Source organism: Lactuca saligna, chromosome 9 (assembly GCF_052625555.1).
Source record: "Lactuca saligna cultivar CGN05327 chromosome 9, ASM5262555v1, whole genome shotgun sequence".
Taxonomy (NCBI): Eukaryota; Viridiplantae; Streptophyta; class Magnoliopsida; order Asterales; family Asteraceae; genus Lactuca; species Lactuca saligna.
The window spans coordinates 159,209,123-159,231,893 of NC_136425.1; positions in this window are offsets into that span (position 1 = coordinate 159,209,123).

The window sequence follows — 22,771 nt, forward strand, 5'->3', positions numbered from 1 at the left end:
TGAAAGCAAGCATTGTATCAAAGTTTATCCGTTCCTTTTATCCAAAGTAGGATAAAATCGATATCTTTGGGCCCCTCGATGGTTTAGTGATGACAAACAAAAATGCTCGGCTGGGCTAGGGCTAATTTGATTTGTTCAATTAGTCAGTCATCATAAATCAGAAATCGAGAAGTAGTACAAAGAGAATGATTAGAAATCATATCTCATACGATATCTAGAATGGAGGAATATAAGATCCCTTATCTAAGGACACGCGTATCTGATAGGATCAGAGTTGACAGCGGCTTTGGAAAGCTACGATTGCAGATCAGGATCTGAAGTCATACTCATAATAGTTATTAGACTTATCCAAGTGGGAGACTGTTGGATTAGTGACTAAGTCCATAACTATTTTGGTATGTACTTGACCCGATGGTGCATGGTCCTTTTGGGTTGCCTTCACCAAAGCAACTTGATAGGATGAATTATGGAGATAAAGGATTAAATATGATTTATTAATATATTATGAGAATAATATATTAAAGGAGAAATCATATTGTTTAATTAATATTAGTCAATAATTAATTGGTAATTAGTTTTGTGACTAAAAGAGATTAATTAAACTTAAGGGACTGGAATTGTAATTATAAGATAATTATAATTTGGGCCATGGATTGCCTTATATTAAGGGGTGGACGAATTCTATGGGGGAAGCCCATATGAAATCGTCCAAGGCTTAAGGAAAGGGCTCCATGGGTTGCTTAGGGCTTAAGCATCCAAATTAGGGTTTCCTTGTTAGATAACCCTAATAGCCTTACTATATATAAGACCCTTATGACCCAAAAACGTGGCTAATGATCTTTCTAGGGTTTCACACATTTTTGGGAAGCCTCCAACCTCTCTCCTATTCATCCTCTTGCTTATGGTGTTTGTAAGCCATTAGAAGAGTGACACTTGTGACTCTAAGCTTTCCAAAGTCAATACAAGGAGATTTAGGATTGTTATTGCTACATAACAATCAAGGTAACATTATAAACATATTCTTATGTTAATATCGATATCCATATGCTAGAATTAGGGTATATAGTCTTGGATTCAAAGCATGTACAATAGAGAAACCTAGATCCAAGCATTAGGGTTTGTATGAGCACATAGGATGTCTTATGACCAAAACCCATCAGGAAGGAGGTTCGTCGCGAAGGAAGAAAGTTATTGGTTTGCTAGCAGGTGTTTGATGGTGATAAATGAAGGGTCGTAGATGCAGAAGAGTGTCACTGGAAGTGGAAGAGGAGATAACAGCTATTTCACAGCACAACAAGTAGCAGAGCAGATCAATGAATGCGAAAAACTGATTAACAAGGTAAATTCCATTCTCGAATCTTTGCATATACCTGTTTCTAAATATGAAATCGAATTAAACGATCTAAAATTCACTTTATCAAGAATTAATGGTAGTATGAAACGAACACAGTTAACAAACTCTAACCTAACCGATCAATTGAGCAGGGTTTCATCAAAAAGCGATGAGAGGCGATTGTGGATTGAGAAGATTGAGTCGGAGTCATCTAAGTCTAAGGATCAATGAATTTACTTGCAACATGACAATTTGAAGGTTTTAAAACAATGAAACATTTTTTGTTAATTGATAAAAGGCTTTACTTTAATATTACTTAGTTCCACCTTGATTGTGGAATTGGTGAGAAAATTCATAAAATGATCTTACCATTTCTTGAATTAAAGGAATATGAATTGTGAATCAATAGTTTCGTCAGAAGAAACTTCTGATGCATATAGGGTTGGACTAGAACGAATTGAATCTTATATTAAGTCTAAAGACCACAAAAATATGTTGAAACAACTTTTGGATGAAAACGATAATAAGCAAATCAAATCTGATACTGTTCTGAAATTCGACTCATTGAATGCCAAATTGAGTTCTTAAAATAAAATAAATGTTGAAAGCACCTCTGAATTCGATGAGGACAATGATATGAGTGAAATTTTTGTGGAGGACGGAGTGGATTGCTCAGAGTTCGTTAAAAACGAACCTCAACCAGTGAAAGACTTAATTTCTGAAAATTCAGTTGAATTTGCGTGTATTTCTCAAAATAAACCAAAAACATTAAAAGCAAAAGCAACTATTTTTCCTAAAGTCCAAACTCTACCCAATAAAGTGCTTCCCACTGGAGGACTAGACAAAAATCAAACTATCGAACTAACATCCATCGTAAATGAAGACAACAAAGATGGGTGTGATGAATTCTTTTGGTTCGCACCAACTGATAATGCAGACGAAACAAAAGGTCTATCTGAAAGAACTTCTTGCAGAGTTAAAGGTCGATATATGGCAGAACCACTAAAAAATTGTTCAACATTTGAGAAGGGCAGCCCAAATGGTACTAAGGAAGTTCAAAGCAAAACCAATCTTCAATCAACGAAGCACGAAACTTATGCCAAGAAAGCGAAACCTCTAGTAAACATTCACAAGTCTGTTGAACAAATCACTGACGAAAAATGATTAAGGAATCGAAGACACCAGAACAATCTCAATGAAAGGAAGAAATTTTGGCAATCCCAAAATTCCAACTATGTTCACAGAGAAAAACCTTTCAATCAGAGTACGAAAGCTTGTTCGAACGTGAATTTTAGTCAGTGTTCTCGTTGTCACTCCTACAAGTCAAATGCGAACTTCGTTAAAAAGCCATCTTTTCAAAAGAAACACATTGAGAAACCAAAAAATCATCCCTCAAATGCATCACCAAATGATGTCAAAGTAAAGGGAAAGTTAGTCTCGAATTTTAAAGCTAAAAAAAAAACAAAACAACTGCTAACCCTAAGAAAGTTAAGAAAGAATTTGTCGAGAATCAAGCTAAAAATAAACAAGTCAAATCGGATTCTGAAGAAATGAAAAACAACAAGATCAAGGTTTTCACAATAAAGAAGAAAGATCAAACAGCCTTAATAAAATGAACCTATATGATTGATCTTGCTATTGCTTTTCCAGTTTCTATAAAAGGCTCACGTGGACCCAAACACCTTCGGGCTCTTAAATCTGCTTAATTTTAGCATGTCATTCGTGACGAACAGTTAGACACTAAATGGTATATCGATAGTGGTTGTTCGCATCACATGACTGGAAGAAAGGAGAAGCTAATAGAATATAAACAAGTCGAATCACATTCTGAAGAAATGAAACAAACAAGATCAAGGTTTTCACAGTAAAGAAGAAAGATCAAACAACCTTAATAAAACGAACCTATATGATTGATCTCTCTATTGCTTTTCTAGTTTATGTAAAAGGCTCACGAGGACCCAAACACCTTTGGGTTCCTAAATCTGCTTAATTTTTGCAAGTCATTCATGACGAACAGTTGCACACTGAATGGTATATCGATAGTGGTTGTTCGCATCACATGACGGGAAGAAAAGAGAAGCTAAGAGAATATAGAGAACTGAAGAATGGTGGTCTCGTGAAGTTTGACAACAATGCACTTGGAGAAATCAAAGGATATGGCTTGCTAACGAATGGTGAATTCTCATTTCGCGAGGTGGCATATGTTGAGGGACTGCAACACAACCTAATAAGTGTTTCGCAGTTAGTAGTGGGTAGAGGTCTAAAGGTGTCGTTTGATGATAAAGGATGTGAAATTATCGAAAAGAAGACATAATCAGTGTTGCTTAAATCAAAACGAAAAGGCGAGATGTATCCATTGAACATCAATACGATACAAAGGAAACCTTCTATTTGTCTGCTAACTAAGGTTGCAACAGATGATAGTTGACTATAGCATAGGAGACTTTCGCACCTCAACTTCAAATACGTCAACAAGAAAGTTCTTGGTGATCATGTGCGAGGTCTTTCTCTCTTGAAATATGACAAGGATCATCTCTGCGCCGCTTGCGAAATGGGAAAGCAAAGCGGAAAAATTCATCCTTCTATAGTGAAGACGAAGGTCATTGAGCCACTCGAACTACTCCATATTGATCTTTATAACCCATCTGAAATCGAGAGTATTGGTGGTAACAAATATATTCTCATTATTGTAGATGATTTTTCTCGTTTCACTTGGGTGTTCTTTCTTAAACAGAAATCAGAAGCGACTTCTAGGCTCAAAGATTTTATCAATCAAATACAGTTATAACTGAGAAAGGTGGTTCACAATGTTCGAAGCGACAATGGTCTGGAGTTTTTGAACCAAGCGTTTGACGAATTCCTCACTAATAAGGGAGTATCTCATAATTTTTCTGCTCCTTATACTCCACAACAAAATCGAATCATTGAAAGAAGAAACCGTTCGTTATGTGAAGTAGGCAGGACCATGCTTTCATTCGCATCGCTGCCTCTTTACTTCTTGGTTGACGTTGTTGACACTGCCTTCTTTATTCAAAACAGATCGCTTCTTAATAAAAGATTTTCTATCACTCCCTATGAAATCATCAATAAATGAAAACCTAACGTCAAGTTCTTTCATGTTTTTGGTTCAACGTGTTTTATTTTCAATTCGAAGGAACAACGAAACAAGTTTGGTGAGAATGCTGACGAAGGAATTTTTCTGGGTTATTCACTAATGCCGAAAGCATATAGGGTTCTAAACAAATGATCCAAAAGGATTGAAGAAACCTACTATGTCACATTCGATGATAATTACTTAAAGAAGATTCAAGTGAATGACTACCAGACAAACGAGATCTTTCCTTAAACAAACCAAGTGACTGTTCCCTTGGCTAATCTTTATGAAGAATTCATGCTTCTATTTGACGTACCTAAGAAGGCCATCACATCTTAAGCAAAGGCAGCTGATAACCGAGAAGATGAATTGAAGAAGATAATCGATGAAGCAACGAATAACATGGATAATCAGCCACTAACCATGAACGTGCCTCGAGAAACGAGTACTCCAGTCCACGGGGAGAGTTTTGATTCAAATACACATCCTCAGGGACAACAATCTACTCCACAAGAAACGAAAACTCCATCACAGGGTGCAGGAAATACGTCAATTCCTAATGAATAAGATCACTCATCATTTGAGGGGAGAATAAGGATGCGAATGACGATTCAGATGTTCAACCAGAGTTCGAAGAAGTAAACGCTGAATTAGATCCATCTTATGATCCGAACTATCCGCCACTAGTCAAATGGACCCGAGTTCACCCCAAAATCCAAGTCATTGGTGAATTTTCTGAAGGTGTTCGCACGAGATATAAAATAAAACAAAACCAACTGCTTTATTCTCCAAGGTGGAATTCTGCATGTTCAATTCGCTCGTCTCCAAGATAGAACCAAAAATCGTCAACACCGCTCTTGATCATTCTGATTAGTTCCAATCGATGTAAGACAAACTTAATGAGTTCAAACGAAACAAAGTTTGGAGATTAATTCCTACTCCACCTGAAGCATCATTTTTTGGTTTGAAATGGGTGTTTCGCAACAAGTTCGATAAAGAAGGAAATGTAATAAGAAACAAGGTGAGACTTGTGGTTAAAGGTTACTGCCAGGAAGAAGGTATTGACTACGAAGAAACCTTCGCACCTCTTGCAAGATTGGAATCAGTTTGGATATTCTTAGCATATGAAGCTTATAAGAACTTTGAAGTGTTTCGGATGGATATTAAATGTTCGTTCTTAAAAGGGGGATTAGAATCAACAGTATATATTGAACAACCACCTGGGTTTGTGAATAAGAAGTATCCCAATCATTGCTACATTTTGGATAAGGCAGTTTACAGATCGAAGCAAGATCCAAGATCCTGGTATGAAACTCTTACTCGCTTTCTTAAAATGTCTAAGTTTAAAAAAGGTTCGGTTGACCCAACCTTCTTTCGTAAGAAAGAGGGTGACCACTTGATGATTGTTCAAATTTATGTTGATGACATCATCATCGGATCCACTAATCCCAGCCTCACAGCTGAATTCTGAAAGTTGATGGAAACTAAGTTTGAAATGAGCTCAATAGGTCCTATTAACTGTTGGGTTTTGAGCATTCTAACACTCCTATGGTGTACATGCAACCCTAGAAACCTTGGATCTATGTTTGACTAAGATACATGCAAAATTATTTTCCATGGTTCATAATCCTATCTAGCATAATGGGGATCTTTTATTCTAATAGTTAGTAAGAATTACATACCTCTTTGTAGCTTGGATTCCTTTGAAACCTTGTGAGGCTAGCACCTCAAGTGTGATGCCTCAAATGCTTCATACAACACCAAGTACACTTGGAATAAACTCTTAAGAGAATAAGAACACTTGGATTTTTGGCTAGCCCTCTTTTGTTCACTTCTAGTAGCCTAAAATGGTGAATAATAGCTTCATTTATAGTATGTTACAATTAGGTTTACACCATGTAAACCTTAATTGTCATGTCCTTTCATTTCCATGATCCATGGGTTATGTAACTCCCATGGAGCATCCATGGAGCATCTTATGGGTTTAACCCAACTTGATAATCCATGGAGCCTTGGCCAACTATATAAGTTATGGATGATTGACACAATAAACCCAGATATTTAATTAGTATTCTTTTGATCACATAATTAATTCTAAATTAATTATTGATCAATACTAACTAAATATTATTATTCTTATTATTAATATATTAGAACTTATAATATATTAATAAACCATAAGTGTCTTATTTCTCTCATTTAGTCTATCCAAGTGCATGATGCCATGCAACTCAAATGGTGGCAGTGAAGGTATTTTCATTAATCAGGAAGCAGAAGGTATTCTCATTAATCAGGAAGCATGCACTAAATCTTTGCTCTCCAAGTTTATCATGATAGGAGACTCTGAAGTGAAGGTTCCAATGGCATTCGGAACGAAACTTACACCATCTCTAGAAAAACCATCTGCGGATATGACCCTTTATCGTCGGATGATTGGTTCCTTAGTGTATCAAACAACTAGTAGACCAAATATTATGTTTTTCGTTTGTTATTGTGCAAGGTTCCAAGCAAATCCTCGCGAACCTCACATGGTGGCAGTGAAAAATATTTTCAGATACCTAAAACAAACATCATCTTTAGGCATATGATATCCTGTGAACTCATGCTTCTTCGTTGAAGCATTTTCGGATGCTGGTCTTGGTGGGTGCGGCTTAGATAGAAAAAGTAGAACTGGTGGATGCCAATTTCTTGATAGTAAATTAGTTAGTTGGAAATCCATTAAGCAAACATGTGTTTCGTTGTCAACAGCTGAAGTCGAGTACATCGTTGTTGCATCTTGTACTTCTCATGTCATATGGATTCAAAGTCAATTCCGAGATTATCGCTTAAATTTGAAGCAAATACCAATCTACTATGAATCTGAAAGAGCAATTTGCATCTGTCAAACCTTGTGCAACACTCCAAGATGAAACACATAGAACTGAGGTATCACTTCATTAAGGATCATGTAGAAGACGGCAACGTTGAGATTCATTTTTTTCGATCTGCCTACCAATTGGCTGACATATTCACAAAAGCCTTGCCAGAAGCATATTTAATAGAATACTCCAAGGACTAGGAATGATGGAACCTGAATCAGTTCGAAAACCACTTTTGTAGTAGCATGTTCACTTTTGGGTTACCTGTTCACTCTCGGTTTTATTTTTGACAAGCAAAATAGGCCGAACGCTCGTTCTATTTCATTTCCAATTTTTTTTTGTGACACAAACTAAGGCGAACATTCGCCCCATTTCGTGCCAAATGTTTTAAAAAGCGAACTCTCGTGGTCTATTCACTTTATATATTTTGTATATTACGATCGTTTCGTTTTATCTCTTCTTTAAGCATTTTTCAAAATACCAGAATATTTTATTTTGTTTCGTTCTATTTCTCTTTCAACAATTATAAAACTACAAAAATATTTTCTTTTCTTTTTCAATATTTTTTAGTACCATTGCAGGTTTTCGTGCTAAAGTGAATGATGGGGCAGATATAAAATTCTTTATCGTTGTATTAGCTAAGTGCCCCTAGAAGCATGTTGTTGCATGTTGTCCAAAGCGTCGATCGACTCTATGTGAAGCCTTAATGAATTGAATCAACCCTTCATTTCTTCCCAACTAGGCTGATATATTCACATTAGTAATGAGCTACCTTACTCTTCTCACATCGAGTTCAAAGTTATCTGCTTGGTCATATAGGTTTAGCAGAGGTAGTTTCGGTTATTTAACCACCTTCATTCTTCTCCATTAGCATTCACATTCATAAATGTAACCCTTGAGACTCTCCGCAATACCACTGAGGTTTATGGTTACGAAACATATATGTTAATGATATTAGCTTCGTTCACCATGAGCTGAGTGAAACCCAAAACCCAACACACTTACATGGACTGATGGTGAACAATTAAAAGTTCTAGATTTTCACCTTGGAATTAACGAAACTCCACCTTTGTGGATTGTATCGTGAAATCTCTTTTTACTTTTGTGAGATCTTTGTGAAGTGTTCTTTTACCAAGTCACTTCTTCCCAAAAGATCCAGTCTTATTTTTGTTTGAGATTTCAATGTTTTATCTCGTCACTCAAATATTTCCAAGCCTACTCGTTCAACTGACTATACTGGTCACACGAGTACTTCATCCTAAATTTTTTCTTATATTAAGTCCATTGTTTGGTTGGAGAGTTAGCCACCCAATGTGCTAAATTAAAAGATGTATTTCGATGTTTCTTAACAAAACAACGATCGTACTTCAACGGGAAACCACACAGACACTTCTTAGTCTCTCTTGACTTAGAAGGAAGAGATTCATGCCCGGGATCCACAGTTTCATGTCTCTATTGACATCACTTTAATCTCACCAATATACTTCACTTCATTTCTTAATCTTTGGCACACTCTCGTACGAATATCTTTATGATTTTCAAAAAGCCTAGTTAGTGACTCTTATGGAATTTTTTAGTCTTGCAGTTTCGCTCTCATATGCACTTCTGACATTCGTTTACCAAAAGTGAAAGGTGCTTATTCATTTCAAAGAGGTCAAGGACTTTGAAACCTTGGGGATAACGGTTGCTGATGCAACATTTGAAGATAAGATTTTGAAATAAAAGGCACATGGAATTTTAAACGGTTCCAATTCTAACGCCGCATGCGGTCGTGATGACAACCTGTCAGCCACTACAGTTCTCATATCACACTTTTCTAGGTGTCCAATTAGGGATCGTCATGCAATCGTCGCTTGGTTTTCTCTCTATCTCTCTCAATCTCTGTCGCTTTCTCTCTCTTTCTCTCTCTCTCTTTATATATATATATATATATATATATATATATATATATATATATATATATATATATATATATACACACACTTAAATCAATTGAACGAATTAACCTTTCTCACTCTCAAAGAAATTGCGAACCCTAAACGGTGCTTTCTCTATCAACTGTTCATTTCCTTCTTTAACCTGCAACAATGGCTGACTCTTCATCCGTCGTAAGGCCCTAGAAACAAGGATCTTAACCAATGATCAAGCAATCTGACAATCAAACAATATAAGAATGGAGTATAAGAAGATTAAACCAAGTTTTGCACATGTTTATATTAGAAAAACATCGGGTACAACTTGGACACACACTAATGGCCGTAAACACCGTGGATCATCAACAACTACTGACAGACTCACACACACCCTATATATATAGGTAAAGACTGGTCGTAAATAGGTTTACGGCCGTAAACATATCCCATGGCCGTAAACTCACCAAAACCCACTATTACATGAGAAAAGACTCATTAAGTCCTATACATCGATAGCCTAGCCCAAACCATAAACCCGACCCTTCAATCTCCCCTTGGTTTGGGGCTAGCCTTAACTTAGTCCTTTTCAACAATAAGCACATCGGACCCCCCCCCCCCCCATCGCCCCACGCCACATCTCTTTTCTTATGATTTCTACAACCATTGTAATGTATTCTTTAGCAATAGATTCAAAGATTTCTTTAGCCACCTTGATCTGATGTAGTGCCAAATGATGAATATCGCACTTTCTAAATTAAAGTAGGTCTCTTTTGTCGAACTGGAGAAAGCAACCATTTTAAAATCTAATGATACCAGTCGCAGTGGTTTCATCATAGACCTAGTAAAGCATATTCGCAAGAGATCCATCATAGAAGTTTTGCAACACCGGAATCTACCTAACTTGATTGGTCAGTGGCCACATCATAGTCTAGAAAGGTTGATTTGTCTTGGGATCTAGTACATGAGGATATCTCTTAATAATGGACTCATCAGTCTTCATATTAGGAAATCCCTTCTTTATTTGGTTCTCTAAATAAAGCTTGAAATGAGTTGCCTTTGGATCATGTGATGGATTTCCAAATGGAGCACTGGATAATTCTGAAAGATCAACCCTAGTCCAGGAATAGAAATCATGGTGGTTTTTGTAATATTCAACGTTTGAGCTTTTGCCTCTCACAATCCACATGTTTAACCTATCATGAAAGCCCCATGAGACAATTCCTGATTTATCACCGTACTCGTGTCCAAATATTTTCCTTTCAAGATCAGTGATGGTGACTTTGGGCTGATCTCCAGGAGCATTCTGATCTGAGCTCTTCTTGAATAATAGTTGCTTTTTCTTTGTGGATGCTGCTAGTTTGGCACGTTTTAGAGTAGCAACATTGGGAGCTTGAACTGGTTCTGTTTCAAAACAATTAACGACCTAAGTTCTTCTTATAGCGGGAGGGTCAATAGGGGGATCTTAAGATGAATGGCCAACATTGAATTCTGGAACAGATGATTTAAACTTGTCGCCAAGTTCCTCTGCTAATTTCTTTTTCAAGTCAAAATAACATCCAGTTAAGGTTCCCATATGTGTTTGCAGATCAGAGATTTGCTTTGATTTCAGAGTCTGATCTGCTTCAAGGTCTGGAACATGAATTTTAAGATGAGATTTTTCGCATTCAAGATCAACTACACGAATATCAAGCTCAATGTTTTTCTGATTTAGCACACCGATCTCCTTTTTAAGTTCAAGCATGGTGGAATCATCTTCTCCTGAGCGACCTTCCTCTATAGAAATTCCTTTAGCACGGGAGGAAGGCTTTGAGCATTGTTGGTGGGCTAGATACGTAGCAAGCCTCTCAGAGGCAACATCATGAAAAAGGCCTAGGAGGAGATGATACAAGGGGAGCCGATGAACCGCCAACATCAAAAATGATGCTTGGTCCTTCGTGGGATCGCACAGATTAATCAGCAGCATGAGAAGTTGTTGGAGTAGATATTGGTTGAGTCTGATGGCCTTGAGATTGTTCTGGAATGAGAACTCCCTGCCTCAGATCACGTCTTCTCCTTTTCAACGGAGGCTGGGAGGTCTGAGTCGTCAACGGATCACTCACGAATGGCTTAGTAGTAGGAAGAACATCCTCAAGGGGAGGAATCCTTGAAGTTGTCTCCATATAAGTTGTAGTGTCAGCCATTTGGTTGGAAGTAGGAGGAGTTGTTTCAAGAACATCTTTTGTATCCCTTATCTCCATTGCTAGATGAGCAACATCATGGATACTATAAAAAACGTGTCAAGGTCTTCACTGGACAAGAGGTTATCATTGCCTCCAAAGCTCAAAGAAATGTCATCCTGGTCAAAACCTATAAGATCAAGATCATTAAAAGAATCATCATCATCTCCTTCATTTTCTGTCGCATCCTCCGTCGTTCCTTCATTGTAGTCACTCTGAACTTGTACAGAGTGCAAGTCATTCTCTTCAGCCACAATAGCTACAGGTGTAATAACATCATCTTCATGATCTGATATAGGAATAACATCATCTTCGGAAATGATATCATCTTCAAAAGTAATGCGGTCTGATGATACATGAGACTCAGAAGCCTCGCTTGAATGGGAAAACAAACCAAACTTCATTAAGGGATACTTTCCTTGAAAAGTAATTTTTCCCTTTCGGTTTTGCTTCATTAACTCAGCATTGTTTGGCTTAAGAGACTTCATGTCGAGAGTTTCTCCTTCTTTAGCAATCGCATGAAATTGCTCGTTGATAAACACTTGAATAAACCTTGGGTATAGCAAAAAATTTCCATTGTTTTTCCTTTGATGTTTGCAATCAGTTCATCAAGGATGAACTTGGAGAAGTTGTAATTTAGTCCCGCAGCCAGTAAAATGATGGCAACTGTGTTCCTCAGAGAAATTTCATCCACGCCAGATTTTCTTCCTGATATGCAGTTCACAAAGATGTGAGCTAAGAACCTCCAGAAAGGTGGTAGCAACTTCTTCATTATTGGAGGAAAGTCGCCTTCATAGCCCATCTTGATGAGAAATTCTTGAACTTGGTCAGATTCAATCTCATTAAGGAAGGTTGACTGATCATCAATTTTCACAACGTCCCTGATGAATTGTTCATTGATGATGATTTTGCAATTCTTTACTGTAGATTCAATAGACATAAATCCATCTTCTCCTTTCTTCACATCATTTAATCTCTAGAATTCTTTAATCAAGCCTTGATAGATTGTTGGATTCACAGTTAGAGCAGTGATCAGGAAACATTCACTTAATCCATGCATCATTGATTTGAACTCTCCATGAGCAACAGGAGGATCAGCCAAGAGAATTGCCAAGTTGTGACTGTCATCGAATTTGAGTTCTACCATTTCAATCTGCACTAAACCAAGCCAAGTGAGAAAAAAAATTATTTAAACATTTAAGATTGATGTTTTACTCATGTTGTAGTTTAATTAGGCTCTTAAGTAAAACAAATGATGAAAAGTCAAAGTTTGGTTGACCAAAACTGAGTTTACGGTCAAAAGGGAGTTTACGGTCGTAAACACATGGCCGTAAACTCAATCCGTAAATGCCGAGAATGTTTTTCTTCGATTAAGTCTTCAATACATGTCGATTTGGTGCGAGAATGGCATATTTATTATCGGAATCCGCATACCTTTAGTTTCAACCGATCAATTTCACAAAAATCACAAAAAAAATAGAGTGAGAGAGAGAATCTAGAGAGTTTGCAGCCGAAAACTCAGAAAATCAGAAGTGGAATGGGTTTTCAGCTGAAATTAGACTTATATACCTGGTCTAAAACAATGGGCCGCAATCCACAATGCATAAAATGAAGTCCAATTCCCAAAAAATTTAATTTTAAAAATAAAACATTTTGAGGAAAAATTAAGAAGAAAATAAAAAAAAGTTTATCTAAATGAAAAAAATAAAAATAAAAATAAAAATAAAATTGAAATGAAATTGAGATAAAAAGGAATTAAAACTAATTTCACCTCAACTAATACTAATAATATTTTTGTGACATTGGGATCAAAGTTATTAGACAACCTTAATCCACTTATCGGTACTTCTACCTTCATGTCCATGTATGGTCGATCGCCGGTATTGTTGTCCACTTAAACACAAAAGTTGTGACCAATATAGGACATACTATAAGTGACAAGACATTAGATCTTATGAACTAATATTCCTAAAAGACCATTCAGCTGACGACGACCAAGGGTATTGTTGTCCACCTAAATTGAACAACGAGATCTACAGACAACTTATAAAATGTTCAATTTTAATTGTATTAGAATGTGTTTCTCGCTTCCTAATATACTCCAATAATCAAGGTTTTCCAGAATAATCCTTACTTCAGTTGAGCAGAAAATTATTAAGGAAGAAGTCAAATTTAGATTGCATATGTTGTACACTTAGGTCATATCTCTTTCAATCACCAGAGAATGAAACATATGACTAACTAGAGTTTAGAGGGATTGAGAAGTAGAAGGTTGCATATGTTGTGTACCAGTTCGGATTGTTAATCACGCAAAGGAGACAACATATTTCTAACAGGTAGCAAAAATAGCATAGAAAAAGATGCAGAGAGACAGAGTTTCATATGTTGCATTCCAGGTCGGATCTCTTCCAATCACGCAGAGGAAGCAACATATGAATAATATATAGAAAGAAAGAAAATAATTCTCTACATACCTAATTTATCAGAATTCCCCAATTGCCCCTCAAACACCGGAATTAAGGACAAAGTTTGCACATCGAGGAAAAGTTAATCCACAATTCTAGATACAGATCATTTAATGTATCTGCTGATTCCCATGTATATCTCTCTGATCAACCTACCCAAGCGTCGTATTGTCAGACTAGATGGAACTATCTAGGTCAAGATTTGTCAGATCCCTAGATTCCTTAAGTTCATCTGATCCTAGTCAAGTCCATTTTAAAAAGTTTCGTGCCTATAACCGCATCGAAAACATAGCGTAGACAATTCAACTATGGTACCTTACACAGATTCAGATTTCCTGTTATCACATGATTATATCACTTCCCAACATATTACCTACAAATAGAAACTATCAGCAACATATTTTTTTTGATTTTCTAATGTTTTTGGATTTTGAGATTTTGAGATTTTTGTTTATTTCTCCCCCTAAATTTGCGCATGGGTGAGAATGAAAATAACACGCGCAAATCTAAAGTAACCTAAAAAATTTAGTCCTAAAACATATCATTTTCAAAAAGCTTACAAGCACATCGAATCAAGCTTTTTTAAACGGTTTTGTGAACAGATCCGCCACATTATCAACAGTGTGAACCTGTTCCAACTAAATGAGCGAACGCTAAACCTGTTCCAACTAAATGAGCGAACTCTCATAACAATCTCTGATGAAATGAATTTTGATGTCAATGTACTTGGTTTTTGAATGTTGAACTGGATTTTTACCAATCTGAATTGCAGCTTCATTATCATAAAATATATGGGTTTTTAAATAGTTCAATAGCTGATGTTGGATCTAGATAACTTGAGAACAACACGTAGACGCAAAAACATATTCCGCTTCTACTATTAAGGTTGAGACGGTGTGCTGTTTCTTACACTGCCATGACACCAGTCGGTCACCAAGGAATTGACACCCTCCTGAAGTAGATTTCATGTCAAGCTCACAACCTCCATAATTACTGTTAGCAAAAGCATATAAATCAAATTCAGAATTTTTCGGATACCAAAGACCCAATTTTGGGTTGCCTTTGAGATACCGAAAGATTCTTTTGACATCAATAAGATGTGAAAGTTTAGATTAGCCAGATAACGTGCATATTGATAAACTGCAAACATAATGTCTGGTCTGCTTACAGTTAGATACATCAACGAACCGACCATCGATCTGTAGTGAGTTTAATCTACGGATTCGCCATTAGTATCTGGAGATAACTGGGGTCTCTCGGCCATTGGCGCTAAGGAAGGTTTTGCGTCTCGAAACCCGAACTTCTCAAGCATATCTTCCACATAGTTTTCTTGATGGAGCAGGATTCCAGTTGATCTTTGTTAGACCTGAAGTCCAAGAAACATGGTCATTTCTCCTAACAAATTAATCTAAAACCTTTTTTTCATCACCCTTTTGAACTCTTTGCATATTTGCGGATTTGTAGACCCAAAGATAATGTCGTCAACATAGATCTGAACTAGAATCTAATCATTACCCACATGCTTGATGAACAAGGTTTGATCGATAGTGCCAAGAGAATATCCATGTTCGAGCAAGTGCTTTGTGAGAGTTGCATACCATGCTCGAGGAGCTTGATGTAACCCATACAACGCCTTGTCCAACTTGTAGACGTGATTTGGAAACTTCGAGTTAACAAACCCAGGGGGTTGATCAACGTAGATTTCTTCCTTCACCGCGACATACAAGAAGACTGTCTTGACACCCATCTGCTAAACAGTGAAGTTCATGTAGGACGCATATGTGAGGAAGATACAGATAGCCTCCAAGCGAGCCACCAGAGCATAAACCTCAGTGTAGTCAAGACCTTCGACATGGCTAAACCCACGAACCACTAATCTCGCCTTATTATGCACTATGACTTTGTAATCATCCTGCTTGTTGCGATATACCCACCCTATGTCAAGAGACTTTTTCCCCTTAGGTAGTTCAACAAGCACCAAACCCCAAGCTTTTCAAACTGATTTAACTCTTCGTGCATAACATCTACCCAGATGGGATCATTAAAAGCAAGTTCAACATGCTTTGGCTCAATTTTAGAGATAAAGCAAGAATAGAGACATGTATTAACGTATCCACTCTGACTTCTTGTTCTAACACCATCACCCAGCTAGCCAATGACATTATCGATCGGATGATCGCATTGAATACGGGAAGGTCTCTCCTGGCTGATGTCATTGAGTGAAATGGGAAGATTATGAATGTTGAGAACTCCATCATTTGACGAATGATTCGCTTCAGATGAACCTATCTCGTTAGAAGGATCTCCCACAAACTCATTTTCAATTTGCTCAGGAAAGAGAAGTTCCATAAAAGTTTGAGTAGCAATGGAAGGATCTCTGGACATGAACTCTCTTTCAACATGAGTAAGAGGTGTGGTGTCAGCATCTGGAGCGTTTTGTTGAGTTAGAGATTCTAGAAAAGTGATTGGAACAGATGACTCCACCGTAGGAATTGCAGAAGACACTTTCGGCGGTCTGTAAATAACTTCTTTGTCTTCATCTTCAGGTATAATTTTCGATCCAGAAGTAGAACCAGATAAACCATCTGAACACACATTATACAATTTGAACAATGATGTGTAATCAAATAACCAATTTGGATCCACTCGATCATCTATTTCATTCTCCTCCAACCAGCACACATCGAAGGATTCTATGATTTGCTTTGTTCTTTTGTTGTAGACCATGTACGCAGTGCGAGCAGTATAACCCACAAAATAACAGTCATCAGGTTTGGCATTGAACTTCGGGTTGGACTCCAGGTGAAGAAGGGTACAAGGGTAGCCAAATACACGGAAGTGACTAACAGATGGCTTGTGACCATATAGAATTTTGTATGGAGTCTTCATTTGGGATTTGTTGATCAAAACACGATTCTGAACATAACATGTTGTGTTGATCGCCTCAGCCTAAAAGAAAATTGGCAACTTTGAGTCACACAGCATCGTCCTTGCAGCATCTTGTAATGTTCGATTCCTCCATTCAGCAACACCGTTTTGTTGAGGCGTGCGAACGGAACTATATTGATGCACTATTCCCTTTTCTGTGCATAAGTGATCAAGAACCGCATTCTTGAATTCTGTTCCATTATCAGTTTGAAGCGCCTTCACCCGGTGATTTGTTTGGTTCTCAATCATCACGATGAAATTATTAATCAGATCAGATAGCCCAACTTTGTTGGATAAGAAGAAAACCCACGTGAAACGCGAGAAGTCATTGATCACAACTAGATAGTATGAATTTTTTTTATGCTTAGGACATTGACCGGACCACATAAGTCCATGTGCAATAATTTGAGCACATGGCTGATTGAATTGACATGTTTTGGCAGGTGTGGTTTTTTGTGATGCTTTCCCTGGGCACATGACACACACTTTTCAAATGTTATGAAGTCTCTGAGAGATAGGCCATGCACCATATCATTTTTATCAAGATTATTCAGATTCTTAGTGTTTGCATGACCGAGTCGTAGGTGCCACAACATAGCATTTTGTTCTGAGACTTTTGAAAAGAGGCAGGTGACTTGTTCATGAATGTTTCTATTCATGTTGATGATGTATGCATTTCCTTCCCACTTTGATTTAATAAGAATCCAATCATCCGGGATGACAATGCCTGGCTTCAGGATCATACACTCTTTATCAGTAAAATGCGTTGAATAACCCTTGTCGCAAATCTGAGAAACGCTCAACAAGCTATGCTTTAACTCGAGAGCAAAGTTAACGTTCTCGAAACTCAACACTCTGTTTGTCACAGTTCCCCTCTGAGTGATTTTTCCACCTTCTCCACCTGCAAAGGAAACGAATCCCCTATTAAAAGTTTGAATGTCGTTCAATTGGGAGATGTCTCATGCCATATGGCGGGAGCAGCCGTTGTCGACATACTAAGGTCTGACGACATTCCTCCGCAACTGTCCCTGCTACATGAGCGGGATCATTTAGATTTGGGGACCCAGGTCATTACTTTCCTGGGTTGACCCTTTACAATCATAGATTTATCTTTTGAACTTTTTGATTTAGAATCTTCATTTAAAACACTTTCAGAGGATGACAATGATTGGTTGAAAGTTAATTTGGGCATCCATTGGTATTTAGGTTTCTTAAAAATCACGGGTGATTTTGAAACATTTTTCTTTCCAGTTTGCTTTGAGCATTTGGATTTTTTGCCAGAAGTGGTTAAAGATCCATATCCGCTCATTGACAAAACCAACCTCGGCTTAGCCTTGTTCGATTTTGGCAAACCATTTGTGACTTTGTTATTGAAAACCTGTTTGTTCTTTTGAAAAACTGTCCTTTTCTTGTTTTGATTAGCCTTCCAATCATCATCTCGATGGCGAGATCTCGAGGACTTTCTATTTTAAGACCTTCCTCGAGACTTGTTCTCTCCTTTTTTAGACGAAAAATGCACAAATGCCCTATTAGGACAATTCCTAGCGATGTGACTGGCAGTACCACAGTTAAAACAAATCTACTTATTATTATTGTAACCAGTACTGCCTTTGTCTGATTTCCTTTCTTTACTGACACCCTTACTTTTCCCACAACAACATGTGGAATAATCAAATTGTGTGATAGGTTACGGTGTACCAGGGTGTGTGATTGGTGAAGTGGATGTACTTGAGACAGGAACATTAGTATTGTCAAACAAATCATTAGATACGTTGAAAATGTTTGACTTATCATTTTGTGATGCAGAACCATCACAAGATACACCATTTATTTTAACATCATAAACAAAAGAGTTATCATTTGAAAAAGAAACAGCAAGTTCAGAAACATTTTTATTATCAGAAACACATCTTTCAGCTTCTTTCTTTGATTGACTTAAAGATTGATCTGCATGGGAAGTAGAAACATTAGTATTTTCAACATTAATACTACCTCCTGACACAAATCCATATTTAAGAAATGGCTATTTGTCTATCTCTTCTTCAGTCAATGGCTTAAACTGATAATTATGATTAAAAGGAGGAGGCACTTTATCATATCCTAAACCCTTTTGTTGGTTCTCTTTGAATTGCAAATTATGTTCTATCATGGACGCAACTACTTCAATCGACACATCAAATTTTCTAAAAGTAAAATCTGCATTTTCAAATTTGTTTTTCAATGTATCCAACTCAATAGTTACGTCAGTAAGTTGTTCAATCACAAATCTATAATTGGCACACTTATTTCTATACTCTTCCTGAAGTTTTCTAAAGTCTTTTGTTTTTGCTTCTAATTGAGCTTTTAGAGGTTTCTATCCTTTCCTAAGTTGATATCCTTTGTATTTTAGGTCCTCGTTCTCTCTACGCAATAATAATATATCACAAGTAAAATTTTTACATTATCAATGCATGTTTGAGAACAGGAAGACTGACTTACCTCTTTCTTCTCGGGTTCTGGAGTAGAAGATACCATAAAGGCAAACTGCAACTCCATCATCTATTCTTCAGGATCAACTTCAGCTTTCTCTTTTGGAGCATTATTGATTTTAGCAAAGTGAGCACTCTCAGGTCCTGAAATATTTAGTGCTTGAATCTGGTCCTCCCAATCAAAATACTGAGCAACCACTGCCATATTAGCAGTCTCACTGTTGATAGCAGCACTTCCACGACTATTTCCCATTGGAACCATTGTTATATCATTGCTTACCCTTCTGTCAGGCTTCAAACACTCACGAGCAAAATGACCTGGCTCATGGCATATGTAACATCGAAGCTTGCCCTTGTTAAATCCAACCTTCTTGTCAACGTTCATCCCCTAATTTTTCTTTCCCGTCTTCTTTGCAAATTGTTTTTCCCTAAACACTATCATTGCTATCTTCCAAGTAATATCCATTTCTTCCACATCTTCTAGATGAATTTGATCCAGATCAGCAAATGAGAGTTGAGGTGGAAGCTCTCCAGCTACAAAAGCATTGTAGCAATTGACAAGTCCAGTGGCAAGAGTTAGATTTTCATTGTTCTCCTTGGGATTGGGAGCAAGAACCATAACTGGTGCTTTGGAGGAGGAAGTAGCCTATGGAACAAAAAAAGACTGACTGTGTGGATGAGACATAGATGATGAAGCAACAAATGGTGTAGCTGATGGAGCAACAAAAGTTTGATTCTGAGGTTGTTGAACGGAGATAGCTTGACTTGGAGAGGAGGTAGAGGATGAAAAGGCATTATTTGAGGAAATCCCAAGATTTGCAGTCGAGTAGGAATTCACATGATTGATCTCTCTTTTCTAATAATCAAGATCATAGGCTTTTATGATTGCCATAGTTTCAGCAAGACTGAGACGATTGAGATCTTTCGTCTTCTTGATGACGACCACGTTCATATCCCATGCTTTCGGAATGTGAATTCAACAGCTTTTTGTTTATCTCAGACTTAGTCACATAAACCCCAGCCGAACTCATTTAAGTGGTGATTGTAATAAAATGCTGCAACTGGGCTTCTAGAGTTTCTCCAAGAACATAATTAAACATATTGAAATTTTGTCTTAAAATATCTTGGCGACATTGTTTCATGTCTTCATTTCCCTCGTAGACTTAAATTAAAGCTTCCCGCATTGCTTTTGTTGAATCATATTCTATGAAACCTTGAGCAATATCAGCAGATAAATCCATAGTTAAAGTAGTTAACGCCCTTTCCTGTTCTTCAACCTTTTCGAAGTCTTCATCAGTGTAATCCTCATACACTTTGTCAACTATTTGTCAATTTGCAAGAGTAGTAATGATTCTGACTGGTCCTTTGAGAATGCTTCGCCAAACCTTAATGTCTTTCATCTTGACGTATATCTCGATCCGATATTTCCATTCCGGGAACCCTTTTGCAGACAACAAGCGTGGAATGCGAGTGGTTTTTCCCATGATTGAAACTAATTCATAATGAATTGTCGGGCTTTGAGAATCCATTTTTGTTTTTGATTTTTTTTAATTCAAAATGACTTGAAAAATAAACTAAAACACCAAAAAGGATTAGTTTACTTCCCACACGATTACGGCCGTAAACTCAGTTTACGATCAGGTTTTTGGTTGGAGTTTCTAGTCGAGATTTCGGTTGAGGAGGAGTTTACAGTTGGGGTTTACGGTTGAGATTCCGGTCACTGAAGATTTCCTGTTTACGGTCACTGAAGATACTCATTTTATGGTCGTGAATGGGAGTTTACGGCCGTGAACATAATTTTCGGTTACTGAAGATTGATAGTTTACGGCCGTAAATAGGAGTTTACGTCCGTGAACTCTTAACCGCAAATGCCCAGAATTTGATGAAAACATGAATTTTTTAATAGATCTGATCCCTTTTTACTATGAAATCACCAAAACAAGCCTCGAACAATGACAAAACTGAACTCATTTTGACCGTGAACGTGATTGTAAGATGATTTGACACCGAATTTGCTCTGATACCAATTGTAAGGCCCTAGAAACAATGATCTTAACTAGTGATCAAGCAATCTGACAATCAAACAATATAAGAATGGAGTAGATAAGGTTAAACCAAGCTCTGCACACGTTTATATCAGAAAAACATCGGGTACAACTTGGACATACACTATGGCCATAAACACTGTGGATCATCAACAACTACTAGCAGACTCAGACACAACCTATATATAGGGAAAGACTGGTCGTAAATAGGTTTACGGCCATAAACCTGTTTACAGCCATAAACATATCTCTTGGCCGTAAACTCACCAAAACCCACTATTACATGACACAAGACTCATTAAGACCTATACATCGATAGCCTAGCCCAAACCATAAACTAGACCCTTCACCCGTTCAAGAACAAACTGCTCAGTCCTCTCTTCTCAAAATCAAACAGCATCAGAACTTAATTCTCGATTAGGATCCGTTTAAATATGATGCCTATATGTTGCCAATTGTAGAATGCTTGAAGTACTCACCATTGTTCATTGCTTTGACAAAGGTCGAATGTGTACCAACGTCAATGTTGTCCAAAGCTTACTCTACCACCACCTACATCAAGGAGGAAGAAAGGATCATTTTTGAAGTGTTTGAGAAGAAAACTTCACTCACAAGGGCCAGGTTTTGCTCTCCTTTAGGGCTTGCTCATGATGATACACTGATAAACCTAGATTCAATCGCTACTGCAAAAACTATTGATATGTTCTACCAAATGGGGTACACGGTTCCCATTCCCTCCATCACCAAGTTCAAGAAATCAAACCTTCCAACAATATGGAAAGGTCTCTTCACCCTTCTCTTCAAGGCAGATTCTAAAAGGGTCACTGGTTAAGATTGTGCAAGTAAATCATTCATGACAATCCTCTATGGCCTCTACCATGGGATCCGTCTCGACTACGGTTCAGTTTCGTGGACTTAACTGGTACAAAGCATGAACTCCACCACTTGCCACAGCGAAATCTCCATGGGTCGCTTTTGGACTATTGTGGTCCAACATGTAATTACGAAACTTAACATTCCAGTTATGACGGATTCATTGAAGTCTTCGATCCCTACCTTTCACACTACAAAGATTGTCATTGCTAACAATTCTAAGTTCGCCTTTGTGGGTTTTATTCCAAAATCCAGGTACCGGTGTGTGTCAGGGGCAAGCAAGCTGATTGGGGAATACAAAAAGTGTCAAGTCTCAGGTCCTAGAATCCTTACTCCAGAGATGCAGCAAACCCTTGATGAGGCTGATAAAATCAAGAAAGGGGGGCAACCAAAATAGACGAAAGAGGGTCCTTCTACCCTAACTCTACATTCCAAAAAGCGAAAGACGAACGGTGATTTGACCAAGCCTGCTACCTTATCACCGAAGAAAAAGTGTGTGAAGAAGCAAGCTCGTAAGACTCATATTCCCTCCTCAACCTCATCTGACATCGAATATGAAGCTGTTCATCAAAGCGAAT